The 27276-nt window shown below is 36.8% G+C and overlaps 1 protein-coding gene across 4 annotated transcripts in view; it reads left to right on the top strand.

Annotated features, from left to right (window-relative positions):
• The window catches only part of SLC39A10 (solute carrier family 39 member 10), a 191907-nt gene that overhangs the window by 38556 nt on the left and 126075 nt on the right, over positions 1-27276 (top strand). The gene's annotated exons all lie outside the window — the stretch shown is intronic.

Below are 27276 nucleotides of genomic sequence, written 5' to 3' on the forward strand. Positions count from 1 at the left end.
AGTTACCTCCTTGTTTACTGACAACAGGAAGCATTTGTCTTTAAATGGCCAAGAAAGCCTGGATTTGTTTTTCATTGGTCAGATGTTTACAAAGGAGACATCTGTGCTTGGTCCTATGCTGGCATGTGTGAGGCACCTGGCAGAGCACAGAAGCGAGGGCTTTGCCTGACATGCCTGGCTGGTTCCACTGACACGATGGTGCTGCTCCCCAGCTGAGCTCAGCTGCTTGTATGGGACGTGTCCCTGGGGAGCTCAGCTTGAGTTCTGCCTTGACAGATGATGTAGTTTGTATAGACATCATCATGCTTGCCTTATGTTAGTTCTTAAATCTGTCTAAAGTGAGTGGAAAGTTCTGCTGGGGTGCAGACAGGTTATTAGGACAAGCGACCAACAGAAGTGAGCTATTCCACTCTGTCAGCGCTAAACTGAGTGAAAACAAGGGCTTAGTCCTTTCTTGGCCTAAGAATATTCTCTTTTACTCCAATACCAGATAGGGGCACTTTCAGCTAAGGAAGCTGTCAGAGAAAAGATCCTCGGTCCTCATTCTGTATCCTCTTCTGGCAAGCCACAGTGACCTGTGTGTCTGCAGTGCCTGAAATACAATTCCAGCAGCATGCTGATAGTTTTGCAAAGGCTGAGGAAAGGAGCTTTGTTTTCCTTATTCATATCTATGAAGTTCTGTTACATGACCCAACAGAAAATGCAATAATTTGTATTGCTTTTTCTGAAGTCTCAGTTCAATTGGGCAGAAGTGAGCCTGCATAAGAAACACGGTCATTGGTATGCAGAGCATGCTGCTATGTTACTGCCTTGTTATAGCATCACAGTCTCTTAAAAATGTACGTGTGATTGCTGAATGGAATTCATATCTCACAGTGATATGCAGAAAAAGATAAATTTTCCCTTGGCTTGATGAGAACTTAAGGAAAAAATATATACTGTGCATTTTATACTGGGAGGGAATAACCTGTTGTAACATGAGGAGTTCAAAATGAGAAGCTTCTAATCAAATTCTCTCTGCATCTAAGATGTTTGTATTTACACTATTGTCACATTTCTCCCCCTTTCCTTTCTCTCCAGAAGACTGTGCTTACTAGTTTTTCTCTCTAGTGTTGGAGTAGAATATAGCCAGGTGCTGTGTGGACTACAAAATGTACCTCAGCTGCTAAAATTCAAATACAGCTTCAGTACTGCTCTAGGACTCGTATTGTAAGGTTGTTCCTGAAAACTCTTCATAGAATTCTGATGCTGTCCTGTGCAAAACACCACGTCTTAAAATAATGTTTTATACATCACCCATCATCTCATATCATATCCCTTTCTCATGACAAGCAATTCATTCTGAAGATGAGGTGAGGTGACCCGCACCAGGCCCCTGGCCACATATTATGGTATTATCACTTGTTACTTGGTTTACATTCAGGCAATCATCTGCAAAGATGGATAAAACAAAAGTAAATAAACTGGCAGTTAAGCTCTGGCTTACAACTGTGATTTTTTTTTTTTTTGAGAGTCACTGGAGAGTCACAGGAGTGCTTTTGACTAAAGCAAAAGATGACCAAGAAATTTTTTCTTTCCTTATAGACACTAAAACTTATTAACACCCAAATACTGGGATCTCGATTATTCTCAGAACTCTTGCAATCTGTCACTAAAATAAATAAAAACAACAACAATCCCCCAACACACCCCTCTTGTAGGTGTAGAAATCTGCTTACTTTGGCAGATGAAGTGAAGTAACAGCCACCAGAGAAAGTGCTGAAAGGCATAAATAGTTGGGAATGTGAATGCTGTAGAACCTTGTTTGCAAGCGAGAGTGTGAGTTGGTGCTCTAATACTTTCTGCTCTTACAGCATCTTCTATCTTAACATTTTCAGTGAACTTTACAAGTACTACAGAGGCAAGAAATCGTGATCATTTGAGAGCAAATGATTTTGGATACACCTTTGATCATAAACAGAGAAGCTGACTCTTTTGGTCCCTAAGGATGACCAGGAGATGCTCAGCCTCTCCCAGGACCTGACACAGTAACACAGCTGCCTGTAGCTTTGGTAACACCTCTCTTGCTCACCTGAACTTCTGTCAGTGGCTAATAGACTACCACTTCGTGCTTTCTCAATAAAGCTGTTCCAGGAAATAGGCAATACTGTTATAATTCAGCTGCCTTCTTTCAAACAACAAAACAGTGTCTTACTCATCCTCATTTGTTGCCATCCCAGGCCCATCTCAGTGTGCCCCCCAATATGACATACCGTAAGCCTCCAAGAAAAGCAGATTTCTGGGTCAGAAGTCAGTAAAGCTTCTAAAAGTGTGAAATGTGGGGTTCTTGATCTAACACAGAGTTACAGGGTCTCTTCTGGCCCCTTAAAGACCTTTGAGAACGGGTTGATTTGCAGGTGGAGTCTCCAAGTAGTGTTTATAGAAGTATATACAAATACAGTTTATATCTAGCTATCTAAAAGGATTTTAGATAGCTAGATATAGCAGCTGTCAGTAAAAAAAAAAAAAAAAAAAAAAAAAAAAAAAAACACGAAACTTGCAGCATTTGCTAAGCAGAGGCAACCTTAGGAAGTACAGCATCTGTATGCATACATAAGTTCATGATTTCTACCTAAAGTGATCAGCTTCATCTTTTGGTGCTAGAAGGCTTTTTTGTAGGTCTGTGCTCTTACACACACACTTAATCTTTCATCTCCATCTGACTTTGGACTCCTGCTGGCAATTGTTCAGTTAGTTTACAGGGTCTCTACCCTAAGAATAACGATAAATTCAGTGAGTGTATGATAAAAGAGGAAGAGCTTAATGATTTTGCATAGCCCGTAAGTCTTTTTATTTTAGAGTGACTTTTTCTTAATAATTTAATAATTTGGAAATGAGAATCCTTCAGTGGACTGAAAGCAGGAAACTTAATGAGTTTCAGTAGATGCGTGAAATACGGCTATCCACTTTCTAAATCTGGAAATCAGCAGCCCTGCTCAGGCTGCAGATCATGCACCAATAATTAATTTGTGTAAGAAAGAGCAAATGTTTGAGAAAAGCCTTAAAATTTTTCATCTGATGAATTTCTTACATCTCTGAAAACTTTCAAATATGTGATGACTCCCTGTCAATGTAGCCATGTACCTGCCTCCTCCTTGCTTATAAATACTGCTTCTAATAAATCAGTGGAAGAAGTGCGAACAGATTTAAAGGGAAAAAGAAAAGCAAATCTTTATTGCCAATGGTTCAGACTTTTACCATTTGAGACAGTCACTGTGCAGTTACAAATGGCTGTTTGTACATGTTTCTTGCTTGCTGCAAACATTTGTAGCTCCTTTACAAACAAACAAACAAAAAAGACTTACGAAATCATTTATTTGTTGTAAATATTTGACCAGTTCTAGGTTACAACTATTTGTGTTTTTATTAACTATCATCATGAACAGTCTGTGAGGAAAGAGATGCTGCTGGTTTATCATTAGGCTAATGGAAAATATAGAAAAAGGATCTTCCCAAACAATTACAGAGTATATGATGTCCCATTTTATCCAGTGGTTTGATAAATGCTTATAAAAATCAGTCCAAAGGCAAAATTATACATGCTTTTAGGTGAAAATATCCTATATTTATGATTTTAACTTAAATTTTAGATGTTTACATGTTTCAGAATTCTTCAGTGTGCTAGTAAGTTAACTTCAAAACTGGTCCTTGTTATATTCTTTGCTCTTTAATAGTGCCACATGGGCACTGCCTGCTCTGGCCTTAAAATGAATAATAGGAAATGATTCTTCTTTCAGAATTTGCCATATTTTCTACAGTGTATCCTAAAGGACATTCCACTTATCACACGGCAGCTTAATGTCTTCAGAGATGTTTAGTGTGGGTTCTAGCAGAAAGGTTTCTGAGAGTCCAGGAAAACTGAACACAACCCTTCTTGTCCGCATATGCATTACCATTTCAAAGAATTCAGACAGAATTATTTATTATCATTATGTAATTTAATATAATTATATAGTCTTATTTATGTCCATATCCTGGAAAGAAACAATATCTGTTTAACCTGATGAGTAAAAAAATAAATCTGAACTTGTGGAACATGAAACATCTATTTATCACTTTAGAGTGATCATAGATGATCCTAGTTTGATGAGAAAAGAAAGCAAAACAAATTCAATTTGGAGGAAAGAAATAAATATTCGCTTCATGTATCCAGTTGAAATTGATAAAACTGTGGTGAATTTTGCATATTTCATGGTAGGATTGTCTGTTTGATTCAAAATACATAATAATTCACAAGTATAACCAATCACCTGGTTTTCTTTTTCATCATTAATTTCTGGCTGTTAGGTCAGGGCAGTACTGACATGTTATGTCCTCAGTGGGGTCCTTTTTTTAAATCTCTACTTAGCCGTGAATATACAGGGTTTTTACATGGGTGAACAAACAGCTGCTATCTAATTTGACAACTTCTGGTCTCTGTGTGCTGGTTTCCTATTTAACCTTGCAACACACCTGGGGGGAGGGTTAATAAGTTAATGACATGATGAAGAGCAATTTCATCTTTGTTCTTGTTTTGGAGAATGTTTATTCACAGTAGTCGTGTTACCTAGAGAATTTCTACATGTCTTCAATCTAAAACAAAATGAGTGTTTTCTCTTAGCTCTTTTAAGAAGCAAACCTGCTTTTGCTACACTGGTAAACTGATATTCCAATAAAAATAAATGAACCACTCAAATACTGTATATCACCTGACTCCTCTTTGCAATAGCAGTGTTTTCCATTCATTATTGGTTTTGCTTTCCTTTTGTACCACAGTACTATTTCCTGCAAACTATTTCAATCATATGGAGGTGGATCACTTCCTAAGGTAGACTCATGACTCCTCATTTCTTCTAAAAGCAAACCTCAGAGAAGGAGAAAAGGCATGTTTGGTTTTTCACCATGAACAGCTGTTACATCTTTTATATTTGGAATTCTCCATAACAAACATAGTCCTAAAAATACAATTCTGGCCTATCAAGAGTTTGATCTTAGATGGCCTAAAAGTTATTACTGGCACATGTGTTGCTCACCTATTGTCACATACTTACATATGATGACATAAGATTTATTTTCACATGGAATTTTGATCCATAGCTTTAGCTTCTGGTTCTGCTATGAGGTATTACAAAAACTCATCTTGGACTAATTTATTTTATAAAACAGGAAGACACAAAAATATTGTATATAATATGACATCATATAATGCAAATATGATTGCAATAAGAACTTTTTCTCATCTTCCACAGCATGTATTTACAGGAAGATTTCACAATTTGTTGTTGTTTTCACTTAAATCAATACATCACCATCTAGGATAATTCTCCATTGTTCAAAGAGTTGTCTAAACCAGTTTTAATACTTCCTTGGAAAACCAATTTCAGATTATGCTTAGTTTGGACTTTTTCCCTTAAATAAAAAGCAGATCTGCTGTTAAAATGGTAAAATTTAGTACAACTTTTAGATATGCTCCATCTTACTGAATGGAAACTATTTCATTTTTGTATTGTGACACAGATACATACATTTTATTTTTATTATCGTTTCCCCCATTTGCATTTAGTTGTAGATCTGTTGCTGCTAGAACAGTTTTGCTCCAGATGTAGTTTAAGAGCACATCTTATTCTCCCTTATTCTGCTAACTGTAGACTTCTTTCCATGTCTTGCCGTCCTTACTGCTTTTCTACAATTTCTAACTCAAGTTTATGATGATTACCATCAGCTCTCATTCATTTGTGATTTGATGCCAGTAGGAAAGCACTGATTGAAAGCAGTTTTACTCTTTTCCTTTTAAATTCTATATTCATGTGCTTAAAGGTCAATCAATTCCCTATATTTTGTCTACTATATTTTACTATTTGTATATACACTGTCTTAATACTGTCATTACTTCAAATACATTTATGACAATGGATATCAGCACCTGGTAGATCCCAGAAAGAATCTTTCTAATGTTGACAATTTCACAGGTTCATTTTCTTTCCAGGCTGGAGACTACTCCTTACTGATGAACCTTTGTTATATGCAACATCCAGTATAGTGCTGATATAAAATAAAGACTCAACATCTGGTCTTTGTGATTTTTTTCTATTCCTTTTTTTTTTTCTTTTCTTTTTTGAGGCTCTACTTCATTAGAGGGAGGAAGGTTAAGGCATTCAGAGGTTAAGGTGACCACCTACTGTTTAATTTGACTTTCATGTCATTTCCCAGTAATTAGAAATTATTAGACCTGAGGAAGGGTATCTCCAGCATCTCAGTCTTGGATATTGTGATTGGTGATCTTTTTCCTTCTAACAGTTTACAATGTTCTGCATCTATTCAAAAATCCCAGTACAACTTCATCTTCTAACTTATTTTTTAATTCCAGTGTTTCCTTTGGGATTTTACTTCACTGGCCAACAAAGTCCTCAGAGACCTTCCTGGTGATTTTATGTGATCTCTATAGACCTGGGATAAGGTTTTCTGAAACAAAACTGCGAAGTAGCTTATTTGGTAGAATTTTAGGAACTGCAAACGCTGTTCTCTTAATTACAAAATGGGCTAGTGTAGGGACCATATTTACACAGTGGATTCTCTAAATATTAAAAATAAGGAATTTCAATAAATATTGTTTTTGAATTAGCTTTCCCATAGTTTGAACCCAACATATAGTGACTAGTATTCCATTTATCCACTGAGATTCTACAAATGAAAAAACAGCTAATCACCTCCCTGTATTGATCTGTTCCATCTGTTTTGTAGGAGTAAAAGTCCAGATAGTATCTCTTGCCATTCTTTTGTTTTCAGTTCTGATAAAACAGTAATTTTGAGTGCTGTCTGAAATGAGTTGTCTTTGGAGGGTGTTCAGTACCTCTCTGTATTCCGCCTGGAACACCAGCTGTTGTGAGCTTTATGGAGTGCAAAGTAAAATGGAATCAAATCTCTTCAGAGAAGATAGAAGACACAAAAGACAAGAACGTGGCCCTGTAACCCAGATTTAAAAATAAATAAATAAATAAATAAATTGAGAAAAATTCTCAGAAATTAAGAAACTCTCATTGAAATGGTAATGAGTAATGGTAATTCTCTAAAGGCAAAGAATTAGGTTTCACGTATTTGAAAGTGAAACAATATTAAGTTGTTAAATACATGACAGTTAAAGTATGAGGATACTCAATAAGAGGTTATACAGTAAATGTCTTAATATTTCTTAAGGAATACTCTGAAGTATGTTAATATTCAGATTGTTAGCAACCCTCCTTTGTCTCCATTTGTTGAAATTTTTGGGTGAGGCATTAGGAATGTATACCTGGGATTTGAAATACTCTCTAGGTAAGTGTATAGTTGGTTCTCAAAAATATGTTTATTATAAGCAGTCATTACATGCATGAAGAATTAAAAACACATTTTCAGCACTTTATTCTTTACGATAAAAAGCCTTGTCCTATAAATCTTTCCTCCTGAGGAGCAGTTCTTAATACAGGTGCTGCCTTTTTAATTACTAGGACATTAAGGTTTAAGACTGAGCTCAAGTTTCATTGTTGTATTTCCAGAAGTTGCAGTGCTTGTAATCACAAGACATAGGTTATTTGGACAGTTCAATAAAGCACTAAGTGTACAGTAATATATATGTGACTGTATAGTTATAATAACAATATCTTTTCACCCCTGGCCAGTGAACTGCAGGATCCTAAAGTGCTGTACTGACTAGCAATGATATTCCATTTTCAGAAATGGGGAAAACAAGGTCTGGGAGAGTGGAGTAACTTTTCCAAGATCCAACAGCAGGCAAGTGGTAGTGATGATACCACAATACATCTACATAGGCAGTGGTACATATCTTTCAAAAGCTAACATGCCAGATAAATCCAGGTGACTGTTTTGAATGACACCTTGCTGTTATTCAGGCCCTGGGATCACACAGCAAATACACAGGACATTAATGTTACTATAAATCCAGCTTGTCTGTATAGGGTGAAACTGCAGAATCAAGTTTGATTCCATTCCAACAAAGGATGGAGATTGCACAAACCACTACTTCCAGGATTGTAACTCTTACTAACTTTCAATGTTACTGTGACCTAGCAAAATGGAGTTATGGTAGCAACAAGCAAAACTAGAACTTGCAAGTTGGCGGAGAGTGCAGGGCTGGTTTTGTTTTTTACGTGCTTGTTCTAATAGTTTGTCATTTTATATAGCCAAATGTAGTAAGACATAATTAAATTTAGTTTCATTGCCCTTCCAGATAAGGATATACATGAGCATAAAATAAAACTATCAGTTACTGGGGATATTGTTGTAAGTGACTTTGGAAAAATATATAATTTTAATTCATTTATTTTTTTCAAAATCTCAGCATCTGTGGAGAGGAACTAAAGGTTGTATGGGCATATAGATAAGCATCTCTTTTCATTACTAACTGTCTCCTCCAAGTAGACCAGAAACGTCTTAATGGTGTGGTAATTTTATCATTTTAATTTTCAGAATAGCCAGAAAAGCAAAGGACCTGGACCTTAAAACTCTTTAATCCATTTCCTTCTTTCTGTGCAGTACATGACAGGCTCAGAGATACAGCATATGTGACAAGTAGCAATACACCTACAGTGTCCAATGAATTCTGGCAGCATATTCAATAAGGGAAGAGTTTTGAGCTGTACCTTTATTTGCTCAGTTATAGTCAACCTGCCAGCCATTTAACCTCTGACTTCCAAGCTGAGATATCCATCAGGTTCCTGATCTTTGTAGATTAGGAAAAAATAACTTGTCACTGAAACGTGCTTCTGTAATTTTAATGTTGTACTGATGAAGCAAAGAAGGAACACTGTCTTCTGCTTCTATTGAATATATTTAATGAGTACCTTACACTAAATTTTAAAATATTAGTGCAGAGTCATTCATGGTGTGCCTTATGTAGTATAGAATTCACATTAGTTGTTTTTTTCTTCATGGCTCATGCATGGTCCATTAAAACTATTCTCAAAGGTAAAAATGACATGACATCTGCTAAAAATAAGTGCATGTTACACAGCTTTGATATCAAATATGCAAGATGAAACTCAAGTCTCAAAGGGGAAAGGACTATTTTGCTTGCTTCATGGACATATGCTTGAGTCAGCAGCTAATGTATCAAAGGATCCCCTAATGCCTAACCTAAAATGTTGCTGTTACTGATTAGGTCAGAGTTTTGACCTCATGACAAGAAAGCACGTTTTCAAGTCTCAAACTGACATTGACCCTTGGGAAGGAGGAAAAATGACCCATGAAGTTTCCATCTGCTGATAAAATAAACATCTGTAGTACCCACAATTGGAATGAGTTCAGTAGCAGTGGAGCTTGCAGTGGGTGATCTCTGGCCTCCTAAGTTACACCGGCCCTTGAATAAGAATGGCTACGAATAGAAATTACCTTAGGGTGTCTCAAAAGACTGGATTCAGTCTATTGGAGATACCACAAGAAATAGGACTCCAAGCATGTGCAAAGTTTAAAAACTTACATGAAGGATGAACAAGAAAATTGAATTAGTTACAGAAATATGTGCTGAATACCCACAGGTAACCCAACTGTGAGTGCTTTCTGGCATATAAATATGTTCGGTGGCTCTGTGCTTGTGGCCACAGGTGCCTCTTGCTGGAAATCAGAGCTGCTGTATGCGTGCATTTCTGAGAATGTTTCTCTGCCTCTACTACAGTGATTTTCATATATTAAAGAGTTACTAACATATACATATACCACAGTTCTTCAGTCAATCTCTTAGCTCTTTAGTGTCTAAGGATAACTTCTTATTGTATTGTAAATGACAGATACATTGCATAAGTGTTCTGAAACCAGAGATTTTTCCAGAACAGCTTGGAGAATGAGCTATTTCACACTCCAAAGGAAGGAGAGACAAGCTGAAGGAGGAGGAAAGCTCTTGTGATTTAATAGGAAAGCAATTTTGGTTAATAAGCTGTCTTTCCTAGGACCTGCTGCTGAAGTGTTTTGTTTAGCAAAACTGATTTTTGTCTTAAAAAAAAAAAAACTGTAGGCCTGATTCTTGATCCACAGTGTTTTATACTGTTAACCCATTGACGTTATGGCTAGAAAAAATCAAGAGACTTGGACAGTAATGTTACAAAAATGTTGAATCATCTTTTGAAAGCAACATGTTAAATTCCTTTCTGGTCCAGATGCAAAAAAAGCAACAGACATCAATGGCGATAGACTGACTCAGCCAGACAGCTCCAGACCCTTGTGTTCCTTCTTTAATTTTCATTGTCACTGCTGTGTTACAGCTCATGATGCTAATTGCAATGTATATTTCTGGAAGTACAGTCTGTTAGGAATATCAAAAACACTGTATTTAAATAAGTCTGATTTCTGATTTATAAAACACTCAGATACAAAAATACATAACTTGACATCGTGCCAGTTGCTATGCTAGTTTTGAAAAATGTGATTAAGTTAATTACCAATGCCTAGCCCATAAATGATATGCAATTGTTTTAAGCTTCTTTATTGAGCAGTGAAGTAGTGAGTAAAAAAAAAAAAAATTAATAAAAAAAAAATATTGGGAAATTAAAATTGGAAACCAGCAGCTTGAAACAATTGTAAATCAAGAAATCCAAAACTACTCAGGCTTCCAGCAAAAAAAAATTTGGCTTTCTGTTACTCAAGTGTAAAGATTAATAAAAATATCAAGTATGTAATTATGGACCAGGTGTTCTTTTATTTTTATAATTATTGTAAATCAAAATGATGGAGACTATCAAAATAATCCTATTTCAGTGTTAATTTTCCTTCTTGCTTTTAATCTTTAAATGAATGTTCTTTAGATGTTATGTGTTCATCTGTTTAGAATCTGTTTGTTATTAGTATAACACAATTATAAACCCAAAAGTGATTCCCTTGGTGATATCTAATTAAGGAAGTTCAATTCTAGAAGACTAGTAAATTAATGGTGAAATTATTTTGGAGGAATGCTGGCATCTCTGAATGATACCTGACATGTTTGTAAAGCTTCATTGTAGCACAAGATTTCTAAGCTCCAATTTCTCAACACAATCTGAGGCCATCAATTGCTCTTGCAATCGGTGAAGGTGCAAACCAACTGTTATGCCATCAGGATCCCATCATGCACCCTGACCCAAAACTGGGGCAGATTTGTACACCTTTCAGTGTAGTATAGAAATTCCACATGACGATAATTACTTTTTAGTTGAGGATTTGCAGAAATTTATCTGTATCAAAAACTATTTTTTTATGGCCATGCTGGATAGGACTTTAAAACTTTCAAGCTCCTTTTATTCCATGTAAATTAATTCAATAGCTCATTTGGGAAGTGGGCAACACAGGCTTTCACACAGCTGCCGTTTTACCATTACAGGCCACTTGTCTTGACCAATGCTACCACATTTCTGGTAACTTATTATCTTTAATCATCATTACTTGATGCTGGAGCCCAAGAAGGGCAGGGGGCAACATATACTCATCATCTTCCATAGAAGATTCATTTGCATAATCAACTCAATGATCTAAACAGCAAATTGAATGCACATTTGAATCAATTAAATAGACAATCCCAGCTGTTTCAACTCAAACCATTCTACAAAGTTATAAATAGAAATAACATAGGTTCCTCTCAGTGCCTAGATCTCTTGCATTTTATTTTTGCAGGATCTGTATCACGTAGTGAAAATTATACAAAGTTTGATATGGTTATTTAGTAAAAGCACATCTGTTCTATATAATATATATCCTGATATATAAAACGTTTACAGCATAACATCCTCTAACAAAACTTGTTAAAATAGCTCATTAAACTGAACTTTTGATTATACCTATAGCAGCAGAAAATTCCAACAGAGAAATTTTGATTATTGAACCTGTAGCTCACTGCAGAATTCTGGTTACAAAACATACTTTTGGTCTACCCGTAGCTTGCTCTTTGGATCCTTCCTGGGTAAATTTTATCCTCTTTTTGTACTGGCTTTGGTTGCAGCTTTACTCTTTGAGTACTAGGGGTCTCGTTCCATCACATTCTCAAAATAAGCATGATTAATGGTAACATCACATTTTCACAATCGTTAGAATTGATTTGATCTGCTTTCTTAAAGAAAATTGGGATAACTTTGGAGGGCTTTTTGTTTATTTGTTTGTTTTGTGGTTTTTGTTGTTGTTGTTGTTATTTTGTTTTTTTGATGAGTGAAGGATTGTTTCAGGCTTATTTCATTTGGTGAAGTTGGTCCCAGCTGTTTTGAAATGGAAGGGAGCCATTTTAGACTTAGGCAAAGGTTTATAAAAGTAAAATATATTCATCACACTCCTTTTTGGAAGAGTTTTAAGGCATGCTTGCTTTAACAGAGAAATAACTTGGAACCTAAGATTTCCAAAGGAAGAACATGCTATGGCTTTTGTGCTTTATTAAGAGCAAAGAAATTGAATAGAAAATAAAGTTATACTCTTAGAAATTTCATGGAGATTGGGAGTGAGTGCTGATGGGGAAGGTCAGTTAGGTTCAGCGTTCTTTGTCTTTAGAACAGAGACAAATGTGTGCTCAGCTAGGAGGGGTAATATGAAAATGCACATGGTGTAACTTTGCAACATACCTTGAATTTGGGTTATGGCGTAGCTATGCTACCTCACAAGCAGATCCCAAGAATGCATTATTGACTTGAAGTCACAGATAAATTACTCACAAAGCCTTTCCCACAGTTCTGTGCCTGGCTATCAGGGCAGCAGCCAGGAAACTTTAGGGTCAATCCTTTCTCAAAGAATACTACACAGTCAGTCTGTGGTCATCTTACCCAAACTCTATAAAAGCAGCTGTGTGCATCCTTCTCTCCTGCTTTATTCTGTGCCCCTGCAAAGGCAGTGGGTGTTTGATCACTCAGAGTAGGATTAAGGAGGATACTGAAATATTAAATCACTTATGATTGTCACCTCCATTGGGTACTGAAATACATGTATTTTTTCAAGCAGGAAAAAGGTTTTCCTGCAAAGTTACAGGATGAGTAAATGCCACAGGTTTTGAGTTGGAACTTACTAAATGTGTATTTTTAGTCTGTGCTTAAGATACAGCCTGCTAATCCCTAATAATTACTAGGCCCATGGGAAGAAAATTTAGTGGGGGAAAAAAAAAAAATCTGATGTGTACTACGGTGTTTCCTTTTACGATTAAAAAGATCTTTCCTTTTTCTTAGAAAGCCACTCCTTTTGTAAACTTTTGAATTCTGTGTTATCTTTCTTACCAAGTGTCTTGTCTCATCGAGGTGGTGATGTAGAAGACCATCCAACAGGATCATCTGTTAAGGGATTTGCCTCCTAAGTGTCCTCTGTGATAGAGAAAGGTTTTCTAGATATTGTTCTTTGCATTCTTAGCAAGTAAGAGACAACAAAGGAAGAGTTTTGAATCATAAACTGACTTATTAACAATCTGCATTACTAGAGTTTGTGAAAGAAGCACTTCTTTCTATACTTCAGGATGTGTTTGCCTTGTTAATTTTTTTTACTTGTAAAAAGTATATTTGGTACAAAAATTAATAAGCAAACTATGAATTGAAATCTTTTAAAAAGATCACCTTAGAGAGCAAAATTTCACTTTAATTCCAGATGCTGAAGGGATTTTGTAAAGGATCCATTAAAAATAGTTTTTACTTCATTCTAGTGTCATTGTTTGTTCAGATTGTAGAAAGTTGGGTGTTACTTACATCAGAGCAATTTCAAATAGGAAAACAGTGAACAAACTTGCAGCCTAGAAAAGGTTTTCTACAATATTGTTGCTTTTTATTTTTTGGTAAAAATTTAAATCTTAAAATGTGGGAAATTCATTTGAAAATTGTATAGAATCTATTCTAAGATTGTGTATTATCTTAGTTCTTCCGATCTTAATAGACAGCAATAGAGGCTTTGTCCTTACAAAAGCTTTGCAAAAAGGCAAGTAAATGATATTGTTGAAAATCTTGCAATGCTCGTGTAGCTGAGCAGTGAACTAGAGCAGGGTTTCTGCTATAGGTTGGTTTCTTTGGGTGAAAGAAGGTTGGAAGGAAGGGCCTTTTTCTTCAGCCACTTGAGTTTCCAGTTTGATTCATTCCTTCATTGACTCAAAGCAGAGCTTGAACAAAGGATGCAGCAGCCCATGGTGGGCTCATTAATACTGTTCGGTCAGACTTGGAGCTACTTAGCTTAGTTTGAGCAGTGCTATCATTAAATATGAAAGCACAGCCTGCCACTGAAGAACAACGCCTAACTCAGGACAGGAAAATTACTGAAAAAATCCCTGACATCATCACAGTTAGCGTAGATACCTCAACAAATGATGCTTCAATCCCAGCCCTTGTCTCCTAAGGTAAAAGAGCTACCCTAAAAGATCACCAGCCCCACTCTTGCCATGCATCCCTGCAGATCACACCTCAGTTGTGCAGAGGACCCTGCTTTTCCTTAGTGACGCAGGGTGCCGTGCAAAGGAAAATGCATTGCAGCTGCCTATTTTCCCCAGTCAGTGCTGTTCTCTGGCACATCTGTCCTCCAACTGCAGCCCTCTCCAGGAACTTCCCAAATGTCATGGCCATTAGAGTGATAAGGTAATGAGCAGACTCCCTCTGTACCTTGACTGAGGTGCATTCCTTAATTTAACAATACTCTTTTCCAGACGTATGGTTGTAGACTTGGCTAACTGAGATGCATGGTTTAATAATTGAGATATTATTTCTGATTCTTCTTTGTATGTACTGTTAGTGAAGATGAATACACTCCTGATTTAATTTGTCACAGATCCGGGCACCTGTTTCTCTAGCTGAGCTGCTGCATATCTCAGCTGTGGGTTTTCTGAAGTACTTTGGCAACTGAGCTACATCTTCACTAGTTGAACAACATACTTCAGCTGCAAAGTTATTTACAAACTTTACTGATCAAGCTGCATATTCTTGGGTCGAATTTGCTGCAGACAGCACTTTGCAGATGGAACTGAATTCTTTACTAATCATGGGCGATGAATTAATTTATTTGATTAGCAGTAATTTGCATTATTTTCTGATTATGTTCTTCAGTTCCCTCCCTAAAGAGCTGTGTTGTGTGCTGGTGCTGGTTAATCACCTACTACACTCTACTTCAGAGAGGAAGACATTTTGGTTGTAAATAAAGAGATCCTTTTCTCTTCAAATACTTCCTAGAAAAACACTCCATCCATTTCACACAGGGGAAGATATGTTTGAAAAGGTGAAAGATACACACGAAACCGCATTTTCCCACTACCTTTGTGAGCCTTTTAGTTCCTCATGCTATGTTTGCTTTCTTCTCATTATTCATTATAGCAAGTGCTATTATTCTGTCCATTACTGTGGCAATGCCTCTTTTTCTTGGCACTGCTGTAAAAAAAGAAAAATAATAATAATAATATATATATATATACATGTAGGTGTACAGGTGTACCCATTGGACTTCAATTCCCTGTTGGACTCAGCTGCAGTGCAGACTGCACTGAGCTGCAGTCAGATCCATGTGGCAGAGGCACAGAGAAGTGCAGCAGCCAGCTCACCAGTGGCAAGCAAATAGGGTGCCCCGGTGCAGGCCATGCAACTCACTGGACTAAAGCTGCCTTTTTTTAATCTTCATTGTATACCATGGTATAATCCCCTGTAAATATGAAAAAATCATGCAGGAGACAGTGTGCAAGTTTCATAAAAGTCTACAGCTAGTCATTTCTCAATGGTATGTAGTTTTTACAAATATTTTTTAACAAAACATCTTTGTAATATCTGAGTACCTCTGCTTTAGGCAATTAAATCTTCCCCTCCCTTGCTCAGAGAAAATATTCATTACTTATCTCTGTAGTGCTTAGAGTAAGGTATTTGTCTTGGTGTTTTTGCCATTGTTTCCAGCCGTCATAGAACTTACAGCATATCAGGAAAGTTTGAATGCAGTTGCTGACTGAAATGGCTGGCATAGTTTTCCCATGTGTATCACTATATTTTTGAACATTAAATTTTGTCTACCCTTATAGCTTTATCCTTCAGTGTCATGAGGTCCTTCTAAAACTCCTTGCGGATGTCCTAGCAGTCTGTAGTTCTCCAAATCCACTAAGAATTTTCTTGAAATCTTGGTATTGCATTAACCACCTCTATTTTTCTGGCACTAAGGTAATTTTAAGCAAAAGGTTACGCATTACAGTGTTAGAGTAATTTCATACTTGACTGCTTTTAAAACTTCTTAGTGAATATCACTTGATATTGGGATTTGTTGCTTATTCATTTTTACCAGTTTGTTCTTAATTCTATCCTACTGACACTTAAAGTTGAGATGGTCTATCCAATACATCCATCATAAAGAAAGTTTGTAGTATAATTTAACTAAATTCATTTTCACTGGAGAAGAGGAGAAAAGAATTAATTCTCTTGCTTTCTTTAAACACTTTTTTTTGCCATAAATGTGTGTTGGCCCTACAAAATCTAAGATGGCATCCACAATCATCCATAATGCTAGTGTTTGAAAGAAGCTAGTTTTATTTTTCATGCTGTTAGCAAATTCTTAATGTTTTTAGTCTTGTTGTTTGTTGTGTTTTTACTTTAAGTTTCTATAATAGAAGTGTTCCTTCTTTAATAAACTTTCCCATTCATATTTAAGTTCCACTTTGAAAACTGAAAACTGACATAACAGATCTCTTGTCTTTTTCTGGTGTGATCCTACAAGGATGTTACTACATCTACAAAAATGCATGTTATTACATCTACATGTTATTACATGCTAGGATGTTACTACATCTACAAACTACAAATACATTATAGTTTTTGTGAGAGTGGCTCTATTTTTTGTGCTATGCTTAAATGGGATTTTCTTTACAACATAAATCCTCCACTTTCATCTTCAGCTTTGTCCCCTTCACTGTGCCCTTGGTTTTGCAGTTATAAGAGTCATTTGGAGCTTGCTTGGGTTTTCTGCCCTTTCATACCTCTTGGCTTCCCTGGCCTGTTTGTTTCTAATTTCTGAATGACTTGCTAATACCAATTCTACTTTCAAACACAAAACTCACAGGGCTCCAAAACTCAGAAATATGGGAAGAGGCAGTTAATTCTGTGAAATTGAGTACTTTACATTAAAAAATAATAATAATAATAATAATAATATTTTTAAAAAGTTATTTTATTCAGCCAGTGAGTCTCCGTTCTTAAGCTCCAGTAAGTTTTGCATCATATTCTGAGTCTTTAATATTTACTCAATTCAATTAAATAAGTAATTCTGCTATTCCCTCATTATTCTTGATGTTTTCTTAAAAAAATTTTAATGCTTCTTGAAATTCACAAAAAAAAAAAAAAAAGTAAACTATTAAGGAAAAAATGATATATCTACTATAAAAAGATTATATTTTCTGCGTATGGTGTCAAAACAATGAATTATTATGAGGCAGTGCCTCTGCAGTTTTGCATCTTAAGCAAAGCTGCTTTATATGGTTACTTCATTCTAGTAACATAATTGGTCTGCTGGCATTACACCCACATTACTTCAAGGGATGAAAATAAAATTATAGTGCTGCATAAAGCCTGAAATGGCCACCTTTAAGTTTAATCTTCCCCTTAATGTTGTAGAGTCTATAAAATATGCATTAATTCAAATTTTTAATAGCTTTTATCAATCCATCTTTCCTTTGTAAAGTAGACAATATCTAATATATATGGTCTCTCTAACCTTATGCTTTCAACCCCATGATAGATCTTACTATCTTACCTTGTTTTAAAGTTACTTAAGCAATGCTTGTTTGTCAGGAGCATGCAAAGCAATAAACAGCTCCTGCCCTGCCGATATGTTCAGGACCAGGCAGTTGGACACCAGGTATATAGTACAGGTGTGTACTAGTTCAGCTGATTGGCTATCAATACCTTTCCACATAAACAGAAAATGGTTCATAAAACTTTAACATATTGGCAAAATAATCATTGTTGGGTCATGTACATCCAATTAATGTTTCTACTGGCCATGTACTTTTCCTTTAAGTACATGCTTGCAGGAATATTCCTCAGCTAACTGCTTTCTTAATGAACTTTCTATATTATTTAAGAAAATAATTTAATAAAAGAAATCACATGAATAGAAGAATTTAAACTATCAGTGGTTTAAACTATCCTATCACAAAATAATATTAAAAAGTAATAACAGGATGTTGCTTGGACACCAAAAAGTGTCATAATTGCAGTCACGCTTAACAATCAAGTTAACAGCTAGGGTTTGACTGCGAACAGATAGGACCAAAAATGTATTCTCCCTGAACTAAATGGATCTTTGTAGGGGTCAACAGCTAATGGCTACAATCTTACTGGAAAAAAATAGGGAAGATGCAGGTAGGGCTCATTTTAGTTTCTATGGGTCTCCAGACTGATGGAGCTTGTTCTGGAGCAATGTTTTTTTGGTCGTATCCTCTGTCATAAGCTTTCATGACATCCAGACAGAAGAGAAAAGACTTCATCTTCTTCTACATCTCTGAATTCACTTGAAGCATATCAAATTTCAAAAAAATTTATCCTTTTTGTAGTTTATCATTAGTAGTTTATCATTTTGTAGTTTATTTTTAACTGAACTTTTAATGACAGTGAAGCTGACTGCCACCCACCAAATATCTATTAACATTTCAAAAAAAGATATAACATTTAGACTTTTTAAAAAACTGTGGTTGTATGAATATCTCTCCAAAAATACTGTAAAAGAAAATCTCCATGCTTCAAGATTTAAGCCACACCCTAAATATTATCATTAAGTATTAGATGCTAAGGATATAGTTGACAAGACTATGCAATTGGATGCTCATTTCTCTTCCCTTTCCACCTTCCTGCTGTCCCTTTAGTTGCTGTCTGTTTCTGTTTGTCTCACTTGAAGCACTTATTCTGCGTCTTTTTACATTGACTTAAATCTTCCTATTTCACTTTATACAAAAAGACTGCTGCAAGAGGAGCAGCTGAAAAGCTTTAATTTAGAGTCTGGTGACCTGCAGCAAAAGACTAGAGCGGGCTAAATTTTGAAATAGCCCACCTGAATTCATGAATTTGTGTGTTAGAGCTCTCCTTGGTGCTTGTAGCATATCATACCTGGGTTTTGCATCTTTGAATTTTGATTCACTAAAGTCCAGTTGAATCGATCAGTGTTGATTCTGTTTGTGTTTTTTGTTGTTGTTCAGGGTAGGAAACCTGCTGAAGAAACTGAGGGGAGAGTCACAGAAAACTGGGGCTTGGTGATTGCAGGGGTCTATAAATGAAAGGGGGCTGTGGCAATGAGCGAGAGATTTGTGATAAAGGAAAAGGAGAGCAGAGCATATAACCCAGAGACTGCCCACAGCTCTGCATACATGGTTCACTATTCCCACAGCCTGGGAACCAGTAATGCTGCCCATTGCTGGCTTTCGTCAGAGACAACGTTTTGGATGAAACGTCCCTGCCTATCCATCTGAGCTATGGCTTGACTTGTTAGGATGAGACACCAGTTTTCCACTACCTGGACATCGTTAGCTGTGCTGTTCTTGCAGTGAGAGCAAGGTAATAGGAATCACAGCAGAGTTTTCATGGAGAAGACAGCCTTGTTATTTAGATTCCTGTACTGGAAGACTTGTGGTTTGCACAGAACCAATGATGTGCTGAAAGCCTGTTTGTGATGGGAAGGCTGAGCTCTGGAAGGTGGTAGTATTTTGTCAGTCTCAGTTGATGGTTTATGTACTGTCACAAGTTTTAGAAATAAAAGGGAAAAAGTGTTTGTTACAGAGCAGTCAGGACTGAACAGTTGAGCAATGACACTCTGAATGGACTGTTAGCAGCCTTCTTGAAGATCTGCTCTGTTTGTGCCTGATTTAATCAACTCATAAATTTCCTACCGTTGTTTTACTTCTGAGATATGAGTTTTACTTTTTTACATATTCTGAGTGAATGAATAGTTTGTTTGATGCACCTGTGTGATGATTGTCTTGTCAAGGAGCTGAGAAAGCTTTGCATTTGCAAGTTTGGTGATGCCCTTGCTGTGAATCACTGTTTCTGACCATACACAGCTTCTGGTGGACCCCTGAGCCACAATTGCTTAGCACAGCTAACAGTGCAGCGTCAAGGCCTGCCCCTCACATCCAAGGCTGCCCTACAGCCTGGAAGCTACACAACAGCACACCAGCTTGTGGTAGCGTATGTTGTAGTACAGCCAGGTCTAAGGTTTGGGCATGAAGCTAGGTATCCTTACCATGGCAAGGTTAGTGTGGTCTAGTAGCTGGATGCTGGGCTGAGGTGACTTGATACAGGCATCCATCTGACTGAACTACTGCAGAACTTCAGAAGGCAGGCTCTATATAGACGTAAACTTCACAAAACAGAATGAGGAAACAAAAACACAGGGTAGACCATGGTCACTGCAGCTTTCAGCTGGATTTATTTCAGGTCCACCGAACCTGAAGTGTGAAAATCAGTACAGAAATCTAAATGAAGATAGCCAAGATGCATAGCAGCCTGTTATTTAGTAAACTTCCTTTCTTTGCTGACCCACAGAATCTTCTGTAACATTGAACAGATCAATCTATTTTACCTGCTACCCACTAAATATTCTTAAAATAGAATGATGTTTTGCACTCACAGGAGAAAATCTGAAGATAAAAAGCAGGTTACATTAGATTTTACAGAGAAAAGAGAGGAGAGCTTACAAACAATTGCAGAGAATTGAGAGTAGAGGTACTGTGGAGGGGGAAGTGTTTGGTGTGGCAAGTTCTTTTCTGTTCTGTGTCTCGTTCAGTGGGTTATCAGCAATGCTATTCTGATTCAGAGGCATAGTGTTTGCCTTTCTACTATGAGTGCCAGGAAAAATGACTATATGTGGTGCCCAGAATCTGTGGAAGAAAGATGGAATTAAGCATTAAAAGAGATAATGGAATACGGAAGGTAAGCTGCTTTTCCCCTAATACTCTTTGCAGTAGGAAAGATGCAGAATGAGTAGAAAGAATTTTAATAAATAAATAAAGTGGATTGTGCTGAGAGAGAAGATGAGCTGGAAACAAAGTAAAGCAGGTTCCAGACCCAACCCGACTGACTTTCAGATGGTGAAACTTCTCTAGTGGTCAATGGAAGTTTCCTGTGCCAAGAAATTCCAAAAATACCTCCTCTGTATTAACAGGATTCTGATGAAAAACAGAGAGAACTGCTGTGCAGTCACTGTGTTTTGTTTTTTTTTTTTTTTCTCCGTCCACCTCAGGACAGCCTGATACACTTCCCAAATACCCAACTCCAGGAGCCTTGCCAAGAGAACCAGCAGAGGACACCTGGAAGTTTTTGCTACCTCTTTTTTTCTTGTCAGCACTCAAGTATTAGAAATCCCAGAGCACATTATTCCTGAAATTCTCATTAATAAACCACACTATAAATATGACTGTGCCATTTTATAAATACCACATTTCTAGATCCTCTCTCTGTGGGCAATAAATATGAAAGTCAATTCCCTGGAAAGCAGCAGAATTACGAAGCTGTAACACAGCGGTGAGCCTGTCTCCTTAACTCCCTTTTTTCAAGCAGTTCACGATCAGGTCAGTGTTGCTCCTTCCCTTCCAGCCCTTACTTCATCCCACTGGCAAAGCCTGCATAGCAAAGCCATAGGAGTGTGTCTGCTGAGAAATAGTTATCTCACTCACAGGAACAATCCCAGTGATGCTAATGGAAGCCAAATGGTGGTGGTAACATAAAGGTGGGAAAAATGTGTTCGTGGCAGGACTCGGTGAGTTCACTGTAAGGCAGCACCTGTGCAGTGCAAAGACTGGAGGTGGTTGGGGTACCTGCGGTTGTTCTGCCTGCCGCTTGTTGGCTGCAGTAGAGGTTACTGTTTGTACTTGTCAGCATTTGTATGATCTATTCAGATTATTTCAGCAATGTAGCCAGCAAGACTGGGGAAGTCAGCTACCAGTTTAATTTTCAAGGTTGCTATCCTAAAAAGCTTTAAACCAGGGATTTAGCACAGGTTGCTCACAAAGTCCAGTCCTGTAATTAAAGCACAGTTATGCTCTAACCAAAGTGACTTAAGTGAGTTGTTTTGTTTGTTTGTTTGATTTTTTTTTCTCAAACATGTTAATTTATATTGGAAATAATGTACAAATATAAATGGAAAAACCCTACAATATCTATTATGCATGGAAAGAACTAGAAAGGAGATGGTAACAAAACAAACAATTGGGTTTAATAGATCAAGTTTTGCAAACCCCAGGCAATATAAATGGTTGTTATCTATCTCAGCAACAAGTCCTTACAAAACATGTCTCCACCATGCAACCTCTAGGGAATTGTTAGGTCAGTCTATTTAAATCTCTGAACGTCTGAATTTTGTTTCCAAAATACAGCCAGTGAAATCCTCCCCGCTCTGTCAGGTTTCTTTATCAAGGATATGTTTCTGGCTGTCATAGAAAGCGCTGAGCTGCCCCAAGCGCTAGTTAAGAGCGACACCAAGTGGTTAAATAATTTATTCCTATGCGATACTTTTCAAAATATTTTTCCTGCTTCATCTTTAATTTTGAAACATCTCTTGTTGTTTTTCGTTGTTTTTGTTGTTTTAAACAGCCCTCATTATGCCACTGCATATATTTCCCTTTAAGGATTGCACACACAAGCTCTCACTTATTGTATCAGTAAACATCATCTTCTAATGATGAAAAGACTGATGCTCTGATTCTTCCTGTTCATCATGTAGTACTTTCTGTGTAAAATTTTTATTCTCCAGAGTGAGACAGTTGCTGGGTTTTGACCAGGTATGTTTTGAGAAAGATATGAAAACAAGAAAGAAGCTACTGCACTGAAAGCCTCTGACTGTAGAACGGTTCGAAAAACTATCAGCAGCAAGGTGATTGATTAGGTGGGAAATTTTCAGGGCAGAGAGAATCTAGTCATGCTGGAATAATGCAGACTTGTTATTCATACACATCTTTTCAAATGGCCAGCTCTTTCCCTGTTTTCTTCTTCACCAGGGCTCTTGTTCAGGACAGGTGTGAAGTAGCCCACTTAGAGACCAGCTGAGAAAACCAAAACTGACAGAACTGTTGAATTAGAGCCTGCTGTCACAAAACTCTATAGGATGGCTTCATTCGTATAATGGGCAAAGTAACAGCTCTGTTGAGAGTTGTCCCTTCCCTTACCAATCAGTCAGTGATTCTTGGTAGCCTTATTAACACCATATCTCTTAAATTAGCTGGTCATTCTTCTTTCAACACGAGAAGGTCTATCAGTCTGATGTGTAGCTTTCTGTGGCAGGCAGGTTGACTAAGTAGAAGCGGGCTTTCTTACCAGCTATCCTGATTAGCCTAGCCAAAATATATCATCTATAGAAGTCCAGTACTCTCATTTTTGTGATCAAAAACAAGGTGAGGGAAACACTATTAAAGAACACGCAGACAAATGACAGACAGAAAATGCATATGCCTACCTAGAAGATGAGCCTAAGAAATTGGGGACTGGAGAGACTAACTGTGGAGATTACAGAATGAATGTTACTTTGAACAGGAGTCATTGGAATGTCTCTGAGTTAATGGCCAGTCCTGCTACCCACAGGGAAAATAGTAGTTGTGTAATTGCCTGCATTAAAAATGATGCTGAAGGCAGATCTGTTAAAGATGTGTGAATAATGGCATAATTACTTAGGTCAATCTGCTATGCTTTCTAAAAATACCATGTTTAAGTAACTAGTATCTCCTCAGAAATAGCAATTGTTCTGCACACAGACATGAAATTCTTTCCTTAAGTGAATTTTGGCATAGTTAGTAAGCTTTCTGCTCTTGGCGTAGGACAAGTGTATTTGTGCCACTGAGTTGGAAGGTGACAGTGTTTTTAGATGGTGCCCTTGTGATCTCAGTAATTATCAGCTCCCTTGCCAGCATAACAGACTAGTAGAGCAAAATACAGTTTGATGCCAGTAGAGTTGTGAAAATTCAACTAATTCAACTTATACTGCACAGCAGCTGATGTGTCAGGATGGACTGAGAAAAAGCTGCAGGGGATAACACCACGTTGTGTGGAGAAGCAAGAGTGGGATGATCATAAGGGGATTATACCATTTTATGAAAGGCTTCAGCTGATGGTGTAGCTAACTTTAACATTTTAACATGCAAGGTTTTTTGAGTTTCAGTAAATACTGTGTTTAGGTGTTGCTGTTATATTTGGATATGTTTCTTGCCAATAAGAAGCTGCTAATAGTTAAGTTCATCAGTTTCCCAGGTAATAATATCAGTATGTTCTCAGTCCAATTATGAGGTTTATATCAAAACATGAAGCTCTTCGTTAATGTTCCTTGCATGCCTATTACGTGGAGTTGCTTTGGCAACCTCTTCTTCAGGTATTCCATTTCCCCATTTATCCATTTAATGGCTCAGCAATGCCTTTGCATGGTATTGGTCTGATTTTATGAGGCACAGAAGAAAGTTTGTTGGAAATAGTCACTTTCATGATCTTTTGTCTTCAGTCATAACCAGTACTAATTTTGTTCATCAGTTTCCATGCACTTCAAAGTTGTAAATGAAAAGTAAAAATCCTGGACCTAAGGCATTGGTTGCCGTGTCAGCTACCTCCCATCTGCAATATACCAATGCATAAAATTGTTTTCTTATTTGTGACTTTGCATAATATACTGTAATGTAGTCTTATATTTTGGGGCACCTGGTTGCCAAGAAAAGGTGACAGTTTAATGCATCAGGTGCCAGTAATGTCAAATACAGAGTCATTTCTAGCCATGCATCTCAGTGCCCACCATTTACAGAAACAGCAGTTGTTTTTGTGCCAGAGTTGCCTGATTGCCATAGAGTTTTGTTGTCCTCTCATTTTGAATACTGAAAGTTATTAAATAAGAGATCTCACAAGAAAGGCTGTAAAAAGAGCTGTTTATGCTATAAAAAGAATTCCATATGGCTTCACATATCCCACATTAAATTTTGCTATTCCTCATTCATGCTTTAGCAAGTTGAGAGCTATGTTACCATCTTTCTCTCCAAAAGGCCATTAGAGATAGCACAAAGAATAAACTGTAAATGCAAGAAAAAATATATGTTGGAAATCAGTGGCAAACTAGGGTTGTCCTAAATCTTCTGCTTGGAATCTGTATCTCAGACTTTAGGCCAGCAAGGGAGAGTGTATTTTGAGGTGTTTTGAGATGATGGTGTTTATCTCCATTTGCAAGAGAAACTAGATCTTTATGTACTTAATTATTCATAAGCCAAGTTCCGTAGTGGTTCATGCCTGCAAATATCAAGAGAGTTTCAAGACCCCAAGCAGTTGTCATTGGAAGATAAGTATTAAATTCCTTTCACAGTGTTGTAAGCATAAAGCAACATAAAAATAGCATTTTCCAAGGTGGAGAATCAGGAAGGAGAGCATATTTGTGTTTGATTTGTTGTAATGCAGATTTAAGTCCTAGAGGGAAAAAAAATTACCTTAACTTTCAAGATCCAGGCAGGTTTTGTGACATATGAGGTACCATATGGGATATTGCTGAATCGCTTTAGCTCTTGCTGAGGCTGTTTTATCTAAGAGATATTTTGAATTGTTTTCATACAGTTTGCAGAAGTTAATAAAATATCATATGAAACAGTCTCTGAATCCATCAAAAGCATTTTGGATCTCTCCTCAACCTACAGGAAAAAAAAAAAAGCTGAGAGCTGTTTAATATTGACTGGCATCTCTTGAGACTCAGTACATCCTTGGTCTTACATTGCTGCCGAAAAGTTGCCCTTAAACCCTGAGTAGCAGTACCAAGTGTTCACTCATGCAGCAGCTACAAGTTATGAGCTGGTCTTTGGGTTAGTCAGCTAGATCAAGCTAAGTTTCTATTTGTTGTTTTCAGATTTTTTTCAAAATAGTTATCCTTTTTCCTTGTCAAGAAAATAACCTTTTGCTTATTGAAGACAGTCATATTTACTGTACTGACATATTCTTTCTTAAGGCTAGCATCATCAGACATGCTAAACCTCAACCACAGGAAGCACTCATTTGTCTTTTTTATTCTTTCTCATAGTATTAAACCATTTCTTGAGATTTTCAAAGATTTTTGTAGACTGTATCAATTAAAGGCTCGTTACCGTTATATTAACAGAAAATTATACTATACAAAGAAAAAAGCAATCTATCCTTTTTGTACAAATGCAGTGTTATTATCTCTCTCCCAGGATAGGTAAGATCTTACAAATCATAACGAATCTAAAAGCAGGTGAGCAGACAGAAGCCTGGTGGCAATTACATGTCATCAATAAATAAAATAAAACCCAAATTTCATTCTGTTAATGATGTACAAGTGATATATAACAAAAGACTGCGTTCTTAATTAAGTGTTCATATATAGTTAATGCCTAATGGCCAAAATACCTTCTCTGAGTATGTCCTGGGTAGTCTATCTACTTTTTCCAAAGCATCGTTCCACCATGTTGCATTCACCATCTCAAGTACGGTATAAGGGTTAAACCAGTATCAGCCCTTATTATTGTACATTACTAATTGACAGGACATAAATGACTATTCATTATTTTTCAATGAGGTGATTATGCATGAGGTCTTGGCAAATCATTTAATGAAATCATCATGCTGTGCATGTTAACATTAAAGTGGTACCCTACTCACAAGGGGGAGAGAGAAAAAGAAAAAGAATCATTAATGAAGGGCTGAAAACTAAGAATGCAAACTCCTTTTTTTACTGGTATTAAATTGCTTTGTATAAGAAAACAGGAGAACCAAAGTCTTTTTTTTTTTTTTCTAGGATTTCTATTTCACCATACTAGTACTACTAATCAACACAGTATTCCCACTTTTATGAGTGGATGTTGGGTGTTTTGTCTGGCTTCTGAGATTCTTAAGGTGTTTGAGGCCTGAAAACCAGTGATGTGTCTGTGTTTGGGCCACTTCTACTCAGATTTCTTGGAGGAAAACTGCAGATTCTGCAGATTGTGTTCTTTAAAGTGACACTAACATGAAACTTTTAGATATAACCAATTCATATATTCATGGAGAATAAGCATGAGTAGATGGAGATCAGTGAATTTTATTTCAGCACTTTTTACCACTTTTCAGATATACCAAGCAAGTTTTTTTTACCCCTTATACTTCTGCTTTTATTTACCATGACACTGAATGAAGGTGTCCTTTGCATTTTTTCATGAAAAGACCATATTGGTGACAGACAAAAAGAAGGTTGAAAGAACAGACATTTGAATACATTCCTGCATTCAAGAATAGAAGAACCAGTCTTAATTTGCTTTCAACAACCCCAAACATCTCTATGCTTATGCTGTACCAAGAAAAATCATTGTTCAAAGTACTCAGAATTCTTCCTATATTTTTAGTG

The sequence above is a fragment of the Anas acuta genome, chromosome 6 (genome assembly GCF_963932015.1).
Source record: "Anas acuta chromosome 6, bAnaAcu1.1, whole genome shotgun sequence".
In the NCBI taxonomy this organism is placed as follows: domain Eukaryota; kingdom Metazoa; phylum Chordata; class Aves; order Anseriformes; family Anatidae; genus Anas; species Anas acuta.